The sequence below is a fragment of the Pteropus alecto genome, unplaced genomic scaffold, assembly GCF_000325575.1.
Source record: "Pteropus alecto unplaced genomic scaffold, ASM32557v1 scaffold81, whole genome shotgun sequence".
In the NCBI taxonomy this organism is placed as follows: domain Eukaryota; kingdom Metazoa; phylum Chordata; class Mammalia; order Chiroptera; family Pteropodidae; genus Pteropus; species Pteropus alecto.
Window position 1 is genome coordinate 4485758 of NW_006433378.1, and position 12302 is coordinate 4498059.

The 12302-nt window shown below is 39.1% G+C and overlaps 1 non-coding gene across 1 annotated transcript; it reads right to left on the bottom strand.

Annotated features, from left to right (window-relative positions):
- Positions 1-10267: 10267 nt before the first annotated feature.
- LOC112476916 lies at positions 10268-10374 on the bottom strand. Its single transcript, XR_003045248.1, has one exon. It is a non-coding gene; the product is annotated as a U6 spliceosomal RNA (small nuclear RNA).
- Positions 10375-12302: the final 1928 nt, after the last annotated feature.

Sequence of the window (12302 nt, forward strand, 5' to 3'; positions counted from 1 at the left end):
AAAAGTCCACGTAAACGGGGAGAATATTTACCGTGCATAAAAACACGTATAAAAAAAATACCATGTAAATTGAGGGACAGGTATATAAGTGATATAATCTAACTTATACTGAAGGTCAGTTAAAGCATAGTTTATACCCTTCTAATTGACTGTTTCGTTGAACCTAAAATGAAAAAGTAAATATTGTCATCACACATTCACGGTGGAAATGTGTGCTCTTTAAGAGGATGAATGGCTATGATTCTCATGTGGTTAATCCATCTGCTCTCCCTGTTATTTTGATCACAGTGGCTTTGTCTAACACTCTCTTGCCCATTAATATAATCAGTCGAGTTTCATCAGGGCTAAGAGGGGTGTGTAAAGCACTTATTTACAAATGACCACTCATGTGTACTGTAACTTTTGCCCTCTGGATAAAGAGTGGCATTCCTAATTGTATGTTTATAGCAAAATCTCAGTTCATTACAATAAATTAATAGGAGTAGTTCAAAGTCGCATAGATGTTGTAAGAGTACCAACTGTACAAAGTTAGGAATTTTATACATTTTCAAATGTAATTATTTTGTTCTAGTAAAGTCTCCACAATTTTGATATAGGGTGGGTTTAGGGGAGGCCATTGGATTGAAGGAGAGATGGGCAGTTGGCCTGAAGTTATATTTGCATATCAAGCACCATGCTTCTGCTTTGGTTATATGTCAACTTGAGGAGGTTTTGGGGAGAGAGGCTGAAGGACATTGTGAGAGGGCATTTTCCCACCACAGAAACGCAAAGCTCATGCTTTGTAATAGATGGGTCATCAAAACATGCTCCTTGTCCCAAATCTGACTTGATTTCCAAAAGTCCTAGTTACCACAAGTAACATTAAAATACCAGTTATGAGTGGGGCATTTAGAAGTATGTATCTAAAGTTTCCTAGCGACATAATAAATGATTCCAAAGGCATCCTGGAGTTAGAGGAACTTTGTTGATGTTTAGATGCAGGCAATAGAATTCACTAATGAAGTGCTACTCATTTCATATGCCTCATACAGTCATTTAATTGTAAATTACGGTATCGATTCCTTACTGCGATTTCACTGTCAATCAAAAGCATGGTCATGTAGAACATAACTAAATGTGGGACAATATTTTAGCATAGGGAGGGTGAAAACACTTTTAAATTAAGTAGACCAATTCACTAAACTTGAAACCTTGAAATCTGTTTACCGAAAATTAGTCTAATCTCATCGATAAGAACGATGCGAAAGCTTACTTTAGGAGACTTTGATTCCTTCATGTCACTACGTATAGATATAGATATTCTTCCCTCTTCGCCTGCCCCCTCTCCTCCCTTCTTCCCTACTCTTCCCTTCCCTTCCTTTCTCTTTTCTTTTTTCTTCCTTTCTTTTGTCCTTTCATTCTTCCTTCATGCTTCAAGCTCACTTAACTCACCATCTCCATTCCACAGACAACAATTTATTTCCCAGACTAGGAAACTGAAGTTTAACGTGTTTCTGAAAGACCAGGCTGAGAGTTCCATTTCTAGTTTGAAATGAACAATCTAAACGGTATTGGAAAAATCACTTGAATCAGAGGCACTTTGAAAGGCACCCATAGATTTCAGGTTCTACATAATAAATAAAATATTTGTGTTTACATTTAATTTCCACATATTTATTTCTTTTTTTGATAATATTTATTTTTAAAATTTTATTTTATTAGTTTAAAGTATACAGTACATTGGTTAAACATTTATATAGTTTATAAAACGATCTCCCTGATTGCTCTTTCTCTCCTCTGGCTCTCCACCTAGCCATTACATTAATGCTAACTACATTCTTTATACTGTGGTCCCCATCCCTGTGACCATCTATCAATTACTAATTTGTACTTCTTTAACCCTTCACCCCATTCTCCCAGTCTGCCAATTCCCTCCCCTCTGGCCATCATCAGATTGTCTTCCATATTTGTGAGTCTGTTTTCAATTAGTTTATTCTTTTTGTTCCTTCGGTTCTGCATATAAGTGAAATTGTATCATATTTATCTTTGTCTGTCTGGCTCATTTTGCTCAGCATGATAACCTCTAGGTCCATCCATGTCGTAGCAAATGGTAAGATTTCATGCTGAGTAATATTCCATTGTATATATGAAGCATAACTTCTTTATCCAATCGTCTGTTGATGGGCATTTTGGTTGCTTCCAGGTTTTGGCTATTTTGAATAGTGCTGCCATGAACATAGGGATGCATGGATATTTATGAATTATTGTTTTGGTTTTCTTTGGATAAATACCCAGAAGTACAATTCCTGGGTCAAAAGAAATATCCGTTTTAAATTTTTTCAGAAACATCTGTACTGTTTTCCATAGTGGCTGTACCAATTTACATTCCCTCATGTGCTTATTTCTTATTTTATGATATGGAAAAACGACATACGTGGGGCCTTTTCTCCTCCAAATAATGAAAATATCCTGTGAGGTATGATATATGACTGAAAAGAATTTCTACTCATGTGATTAGGGTATTTTTCTTCATTATTGCTAATGTCTTTGGGCCTATTGGAATCCTGAGCTTCATTTGCAACAGGGCACAATTAAATCACTATTGACTCTCTTTTCCAGATCTCTAATAAAAATGGGGGAGGGTAAGGAAATACATTGGTTCCTGCCAAGGAAACCTCTCCTCTTCTGTATGCATCACCATGTTTCCTTTTAGAGTTTATTGTCTTACAAATGGTTTTGATTCAGCTCACAGGCTTGTGTTCTTATCCAAGATCTACACACCATTTTACAAATGAAGTCAAGAGAGGTACATTAGATTAAATATTGATTTAAGTGTAAATCTATCCCTTCCAGCATTTGGGCAAAGCAGAAGGGCATCAGGTTAGCTGCAGGTAAGGCCACCTCTACACAAATGCTTACGGCGGGGCATGATTATGTAAGCAAAGGACAGCAGAAATCTGGGAGTGCAATCTCAGACCCCCAGTTAAAGACACAGGGAGTAATGGCTATGTTTTCATTTCTTTTTCTTTCCCATTATCCTTTTAGAACCTGAGTTGAACAGTATTTTTAGATAGAGATAGATAGGAAAATTGACAAGGTTATATAGGGAGTAGGAAAACCCAGATTTAATTCCTGGCTCTACTGCAGAACAGGCATCAGTAACTTCCCTTCTCTGAATGTTAGTTTTCTCAGCTCTCAATGAGGGTAATCATACCTCTTAGACAACCTCATAATGCCACTGCGAGGACCACGTGAGTTTGTGAGTATACAGGTTTTGTTAAGATGGTAGAGGCTGGAAAGGAGAAATTTTCATTGTCTATTGCACAGGATGACACATTCAATCTGCAAAATGGGTTTGTTTCTTTGTTTTACGTCTGTTTTTTGTGCTTATTATCACCAAACATGGTTCCCTACAAAGAAAGCTTTCCTAGTTTCCTGGACACCCTTTAAAACAGCATTATCTATGATAAATCTTAAAATGATACAACTTAATCAGCACACACAACAGTCTTATTAGACATGGATGTCCACCCTACCCCACTCCCCCAAACCCCGCATCACATTCTCTTTTGATTGAACTGTAAGAGGAATGGACAGAAAAATAATGTTAAAAGGCTTTTAGTTGTCCAGATCCTTACACCACTCGTGAACTCATCTGACACAGTAACATCATCAGGTGGTCAAAAAAGAGATGATTGATTACCTTCACTGGGAGCTGAGGAAACTGAAACTCAGAGGTTAAGTTATTCGTGCCAGTCATCAATGAAGCCAGACACTGGTTTCTCAATTCCCTAAATAACTCTATTTCCTTGTCTACCTCTGCCTGGATCCCTATACTCCTTGATCCACAGGACACCATGAAACCTTGATTTCCTTGAGGGAAGGGTAGCCCCAAGACCCCAGTAGTGCACAATTAACATACATTTGAAAATAAATACAAAAGAAAAAAGTTCAAATATCAGCATTTGTGGGTTAGAGGAAGAGGGAACCAAAAAAACACAAATTTATATAATATATATAACCCTCTTTCTCATATGTTAATGTATTTTTGCAAATATTTTTAATGTGATCTTGTTATGGTCATATTGAGACTAAAAAGAATCAACGTGGAACTAATGCTCATGACTTAATCATGTTAAGAAGAATTCTGAGGGCTAATCTAGGCTTAGCAAGAAATAGTGATTTGTTTGACTGGTAATGTCTGCCAATCATGCGGCATGGCAATGGGTAGCCCAGAGAATGGTCTAGAACCAGCGTCTGGCAGACAGAGTTTGGTCTGCAGACCTGTTTTGTTTGAAGAGACCAATGTTTTAAATATTTCTGAATTTGAAAGCTTTTATACTCTCCAGATCTCCAACGGTCTCTCCACTACTCTCTATTTCTTACCCTTAGCCACCCCAAACTTTTACTGGCTCCTGAAGGCATTTTGGTTTATGATCTTGAACTATAGGCCAGATTACTTGGTCTGGCAATGAAATCCTTCTGTAGGCTGAATCCTGCTACTTTTGCAGCCTTATTTTCCATTAATCCCTAGTACAACCCTCTTCTCTATCTTGACTTTCTCACTGTCCCGTTTATTCAAACTGGCAGCCAGGCTTCTGTTTCTCCCTAAATGATGATGTCTTATCATTCTTCAAGGCCAAGTTAAGCCTTATGTCCTCCATAAAATTTACTTAGCCATTGCAACCCAGATTGATCATTTCCACTTCTAAACAAGTAAATATTTCTTATCATGTAATTCATGTTTGTTCTTAATCTATACTGTCTTAGTAGCATTACTTAACTGTTTGACACAATTTATATGTATATTTTATAAGCAATGGTATATATGTAATATATATATATATATGCACATATATAGTTTGTCTTTATATATAGACTGTAAAATATTTAAAGAAAGTTTCTACTTCTATGTGTCTCCTTCAAACATTTATAGTATATGCGCAAAAATGGCTGCAGAATAAATGATTAAACAAAGGAGTATGTGAGAAAACGTTCTGCGCTCTAGAAAAAGAAAATTGAAGCACTGCACAATATATTGATTCTCATAAATTTCATTCTCACATGGTGCTAATTAAGAATAGATTGATCAATTGATCGATCTACCTATCATCTATCTATCTATCTATCTATCTATCTATCTATCTATCTATCTATCTATTCCATTTTCCATAAGAACCACAACCAAAGTTAACAGATATAAACTGTAGTGTGCTGGGAACTTTCATTACATACAAGATTATAGCTTACTGAAGGGATCGTCTGGGTTCACTTAGAATTCCTAGAAGATTTGTCTTCAATGGCTTTCTGCTCCTGAGGGCATCTAGTGGTAAATTATCAACAATTTCTCATTTATTAAGCTTCTACCAAGGACCAAGAATTTTAATAAAATGCATCATTCAGTCATCACAACTACTCTGCAAGGCAGCTCTTATTAGCTCCATTTTTACAGATGAGCGAAACTGAGACCAAGATGAGTAACTTACCAAGGTCAAAGAGTATTGTCTTTCTGAGCCAGCACTTAAAGGGCCTTTTCATACAGTAGAAGTTAAGTACATAATGTTCAAATGAGTATTGATAAATGTTGACGTGAGAATCTAGATTCTTTCTTCTCTACTTATATTGATGGGACACTTGTCTCTAGTTCCGGAATATCCAAATCAGTTCCCTTCTTTGCCACATGCATGAACAGCATGGCAAATGGCCTTAACACATACCTGTATAAATAGGAAATCCCTCACCCATGGAGAACTATGGAAAACCCATATCACTGCTTATGCCCTTAGCACGAGAGCCAAGGTCAGATGTTACCCTCTTCTGAAAAACCTTAGAATGGTTCTCCATTGCCTTAACATGATTAACAACAGTTTTTGATTTCTTTGCACACTTGTAAATATTAAAATTAAGAAAGAGGCTGGTGCCCAGTTGAAAGTATTGAGTGGATTACTTCTAGGCATGCAACTATTTACTCGGTTGCTTTTTGCATTTGAAGTGGTATTTACAACCTTCCCATTGCCCTGACTGTGCTTGTTTATATACACACAAGGTGTCATTCAATCATGCTGCAGTAAATACTGCCTTGGCATTCTATGCTATCTCTTTCTACTTGTTCTTTGCAAGTTGTACACTGCCTAGGCTATGACACATAACCCACTAAGCTTACCTGAAACATATCCTCAAAACGGTATGCACTGTGTGTGTGCTGCAGCAAAAATAAAATTTAAGTTTTAATTTAAAAAAAAGTGGTAGCATACCTCTAAGAGTTGTGGGCACCCCAATGTGCTGTTTCAGCAGCTGCAAGGGCAAAGGTCTTGAGCTTGGTATTTAAGACTCTTCATAATTTGGGCCCTATAGAGCTTTCCAATCTTCTTCCAACTGTTTACCTTCCCTCCTCCAAGTGAGGTTAGATTGACCTAAACCTTGTCCCTCACTTTCTATTCCCTGTGTCTGCGATGACTCTGTTTTGTCTACATAGAATGTCTACCCTCCTCCCATTTGAATGTAAAAGCCAAGTGCTGCTTTCTCCAAGAAGTCATTCTTGAGTCTTTCCCTTCCTACCTAGAGATCATCCCTCCCATGTCTCACTTTTTGCATGTGACTTGTTAGATTTCTCATCACTTTGTCTCTTGTATTAGACATACTCGTAAATACATCCTAACTCCTTTATTAAATTTTAAGTGCTTTAAAATATGATCCATGGCTGAATATCTACTCGGACTGCGTCACTCAAAGAAGAAATCATTCTACCTTATTTAACATCATAGGAAGTCCTTAAGGACACTCACTGCCATGTTTTGATTTGATTTTTTTAGGCACAGCAATTAATTTTTCCCAGTTCATTTTGTATCTCTGTTTGTATCCTGCCTGTATCCTCTGGGCCTACCCTGGAGCTTGCATGTAGGTGGTTCTTGGGCTTTTCAAGGGCATTCTCTGGCTGCAGGGGCATTCTTGGCCTGCGTTGGTATGGAGGGCAGACCCAAAAGTACTAGAGATTTAGCACCCTAAGAATGACCTTCGACAAGTGAGGAGTTAGTGGATAAATGCCCTGGCTTTCTCCCCCATCTGCAGGACAATTCTGAAGTGTGTCGCAAGCAGTCTTGCTGAGGGGTCCTCGGTGGAATTAAACTCCTCTGGTCCACAGCTGTACTGCACACTGACACACCTTTCATTGTCTTTCCTTTCCTCCTATTCTCATTTCACCAGCTCTTCCCAGTGTTTTCTAAATAAATTATTTGTTCCCAAATTTTTGTCTCAGGGTCTGCAGTTGGGGGACACAAACTAAGACTATTTCTATCCTCTTCCTATAATCTTTGGTAATCAGATCTGAGATTAGAATTTGGAACACAGTGAACATGACTGACTGGCACAGAAACTCGTCTCATTATCTCCAGCAGATCCTACAAGGTAGGACTTGTCCAGAGGATACAAGAAACACAGCAGGCCTGGTAGAGTAAGCTCATAGGAACCAGCAGAGCCAGCTGGGGCTGGGGCCAGAGTAACTTCATCTTGAAATTACTGTTGTATTCAGTGTTGGGAAAAGTAATTGGCTGCACTGAATAACTCGAAAAAATACATCTATTACTGTTTGGATAATAAAATAAAACCAGTTATCATATATTTAGGAGTTCACAAACATGCCTGCTTATAATGCTGAGAATCTCAGCTCAAGATCTAATACCTGATCAGAAAGACAAATGTTCTTCACAGTAATGACATTTTTACCATTACAAAAAGAGCAATTTACTTTTCCAACTTCCTCTTCTTACTATCTTAGCCTGTCAGAGAAAATCGCAGTCTCACACATGAAATATTTTCAAACTGGAGGTGGCAGGTTTATGGAAAATTACTCTGAATGTATTTGGGCTCAGACCAACTCTCCCAGCTCTATATTATTCATGATAAGCATGATTTCCAAGCCTTGGCTTTGTCAGATTTTCTTATTAATTGTTAATGTAACAGCTAAGTCTCCCTGGAGTGTGTGTTATTTTCTCATTTATAAAATCATAAGCCTTGGGATAATCCTTCATTAGATCAATAATATTCTCATCAAACGAAAGTAACACTGCCCACGTGAGAGATATAATAGGTAACAGTGGCAGTGGAGTGCTGTTCCTATTACCTTGTGAGTTTGTCTTCTCGTCTCCATCCCCACACTCACTTGGAAAGCTTATCACCTGGACTAAAGCAACAGCCTCTTAGTCAGACCACTGGCCCTTCCCTAAACTTCTCTAAAACATCCTCCACGGTGTCACGGGGCACCCAGCCCGTAGATCTCACTACTCTGCTCTGAAACCACTGAGAGTTTCTATAGAGAAATTTTTTTTTTTTTAATCTACCCCACATACACTTTCCCCTCCCAGCAGAGCCCCTCATTTTTCTTTGTGGGCAATTACTCTTCCTTTTTGGGTGCAAACCTGAAAGAGCCTCTGGATTTTATCTTTCTACACTCTGGATCTTTGACATGCAGTGGTGTACAGGAACATGGTCGGAGGTGTTGTATGCTGACCAGACTCTTTCTGCTGGGTGATCACTGCTGATATTTCTCTTTCCTGGCCCTTTGGAGCTGCTATGCTCCACGTAATCCTGTTAGTCTCCAAGGTGGATTCCCCAGTCACCCTGTGAACTTTATAAACCTCCAGTGTACTTCCTCTAAGTATACTTTAGCTTAACATAGAATCCATTTCCTTTGCTTATAAGCAAGGAACCCTGGCTAACACAGCTCCCCACTGCCTTCAAGATAAAGATCCATAATCTCAGATCTTGCCCATTCTCCCATTTCCACACTGCACTTTGGCCACACCCACCAAATCACCACTCCCTGGATACAGCACATATTTGTTCATGCTATTTCTTAGTGGACATCCCTCTCCCCATTGAGGATTATTCCTTACAGTTTAAGGCCAAGATCAAAGGCCTTTCTCTGTGAGGCTTTCCCTGATCTTTGCATCTGCTCCTTTTCCTCCAGGCAGACTCCATTCCTCCCTCCCCTAGGGCCCTATAGTTTATTGTTCCACATAGCACTTATCACTCTTTATTAGATTTATGTGTTGGTATGTATGAGGTTCCCGAAGGCATAGTTTGTAACTTACTATTTTTTTTTTATTATTACTAGTTTCAGGAATATAGTACATTAGTTAGACATTTATATTGTTTATAGAACTGAGATGAGACATCACTTGTAAAATTCTTAATCTTTTAGCAGAAAATGAAATGGAATATCTCTTGCAGAGTTAATCTTTTTAGTAAACTTAGTTTTCTTCCCTCCTTTCTTTGGAAAAAAGGCCCTCTTCCTCAAATCCTGATAATTGCCTGAAACTGGTGACTCAGATCCTCTGGCTGTTGATAAGGGTCATCAGCCCATTGTTAAACAGAAATGGTGTTAAGCCAGGCAGGGCCCTTAGAGTCTGAGGGGGAGGGGACTTTAGGCCAAAAGTCTTTTTGCTCTTTAAGAAATATATTAACCAAGCCTGTTTTTAAATAATCAGTTCAAATCTTCTTTTCCTTGTCTAGGGACTGAGGTGGCACTTCAGTAGGAAACCCAAGACCCCACCCTGACTGAGGCAGAAAGGGAAAGTGCTCCATGAAACCCCTGTAGTTAGGGACTCAACATCCATACCAATAATAAGGAGGTTCATGGCTTTTAGAAAAGAGTTAGGCAGTAAAGTTAGTTAGGGGATTCGGGTCTGCCTGCAAAGACAGTGAGGTCATCCTATCCCAGAAGGGGTCTTCCCTAGTCTACCCACAATTAAGCAAGCCAGAAGGCATTTTTTTAACTCAAAGAAACCAGTAGGCAGAGAATTAGGTACCAGTTTAAGCCAGTCGCTTGCATCTGTGCAATGAAGACCCCAAAGACCTTCAACTCACCTGAACCTCATTATGCCATCATTATAATATAATGCATATGCCTGGAAGTTCATTAATATCATTATAACAGACTGAATTCTGGGAACAAACATGCACAGAAAGCAAAATGATGAATCACTGAGTCCTGTTTATCTTAGTTGTCAATCAAGGAAGCCCACTCAAAGTAACCACCTACAGCAAAAAGGAATAACAACCCCGAAGTCTTTGTTACCAGGCCTTTTGAGCCATGCTGCTCTTGCTCAGGCCCGCTTCCACTTCTGGAAGTGTACTTTTCTTTCTAATAAAACTTTTCTTTTCTACTATATTTCGGTGTCTTCTCAGTTCTTTGTTTAAGACATCAAGAACGTGGACGACGCGCCAGGAGAGGACCCCACTGGCCGGTAACAGAACGATCCCCTAGTTATGCTTTCTCTCTTCTGGCTCTAAAAATATGGAACGCTTCACGAATCTGCACGTCATTCTTACGCAGGGGCTATGCTAATCTTCTCTGTATCGTTCTAGCTTTAGTCCATGTGCTGCCGAAGAGAGCGCACGTAGTATTTTTATTCTTTATCACCCTGAATAAGTCCTATCGGGTTTAGGCATGTCATGTGGTAGTTCAGCATGATGACCTGGTGTCTCACTTACCTGGGCTCAAACACCAGCTCTGCCGTAACTAGCTGCTTGGCTTTGCGCAAGTTAGTTGAGCTTTCTAAGTTGATTCATCTATAAAATGGGGATAATAGTGCTGACTTTAGAGGATGGTTGTGAAAGTAAAATACAGCCTGGAGACAGCAGTCACCACCACTAGGTACTCAATCAATGTGTGTTGAAAGAATAACTGAACAGATTCAAGTTTCCTCTAGCACCTTGATAAAAGCAACAACATTACAAATGAAACAAGTAAAGTCACTTAAGGGTAATGAGAAGCACATATTGCAAGGAATTATAAGTGTGTGTATGGGTGTGTATACACATGTGCTGTTTCAAGGCCTCTCTTTTGTTTAGAGTCTAGCAAAACGAATGGGAAAGACTGGTTTTCTGGGACTAGCCCATGCGATCTCAGATGAAACAAGAAAGCTGGAAGTGCCTCTACCCTACAACCATGCTGATTATGGTTCTCTGGACCCAGCCATACAAAGATAACTCTCTTGTCTCTTTAGAAAATAGCCTATACAGCGCCACAATGTACTGCTCAGTCAGAGGGCTATGCTCTAGAAAATGAAAATATATTATTTTATATAATTAACTAAGTGGACTTCAGTTACTAGCAAAGGAGCTTTTAAGTTGAATGAGGATGCTAACCTGCTCAGGGCATTTCTGCTGAGTCAACCAAGTGAGCAATTGTGACTACAGGAAAGGGTGGGTTGGTTTGCACATGTGTCTATTTATATAATAAGATAAAATCTTTGATTTAATTACACAGTGTAGATGTATACACGATGGCGATAGCTGTCTGGGGTAACATGGTACTCAAATAATAGCAAATTAGGAGGGAAAAAATATGCTTGGTGATGAATTAAGGTAGGGAAATTCTTCAGATATTTGGGAAAAGAAAGACTGAATTCTAGTTCTAATTTTACCAAAAAGGGCAGGGCAGATTGCACAGTAAAATCATATCTTCATTCTTCTGACTCCAAGATGGATTCTGCAGCAACACAATCTTCCATTGGGCAAAATACAATGAGATGCAGTCATACCATTGAACACAATTTTTGAGGAGCTACTCAGAATGACTGCAGGAGGAGAAGGGGATCCCAGTGCCTGCTGTCCTAATTTTTGAGTCCTTTGTGGGCCTCAAGATGGAGGGAGAACCCCTCTGAGATAAGGACCAAGTGACTGGAGGATCCCTGCTGCACAGTGGAGGGAGTGCTCCTGTGGAACCTTGGGCAATTCAGGCCAAGGCTGGGTGTCAATCTTCCTTCTGGAAAATGAGGAGCTTAGGAATGTGATCAGAGCTTCTCCACTAGGCTCCTGTAGCTCCAGAGTTCTGAGGAAGGGAGGAGCTCTGGGCTTCACCCCAGCCACCCACTCCCATCTCAGCAAAGCAGCCATGCTTTTATATGTGTTGTAAAATTGGGTGAAACAAAAAGACTGAAGGTAAATATTTAGGAAAATTCTGGTCTAGACAATTGTGAATGAGAACATTTAATAGTACTTTCCATGGGCCAGGCTCTTTTCTAAGCACTTTACATACATCGAATCGTTTGATCCTCACAACATCTATGAAGTGCTTTTTTTTTTTTTTAATTTGATTTTATTGGTTTCAAGTATACAGTACATTGATTAGACATTTATATAGTTTACAAAACGATTCTCTTAATTGCTTTCCCTCCTCTGGTTATTCCTACTTTATAGCTGAAGAAACTGAGCTATTAAGCAACTGGCCCAAGTTCATAAAGCTTGTAAGTGGCAGAACTGGGATTTGAACCAAGGCAGTCTGGCTCCATGACTGGTGTTCTTAATGCCTATGCTATATC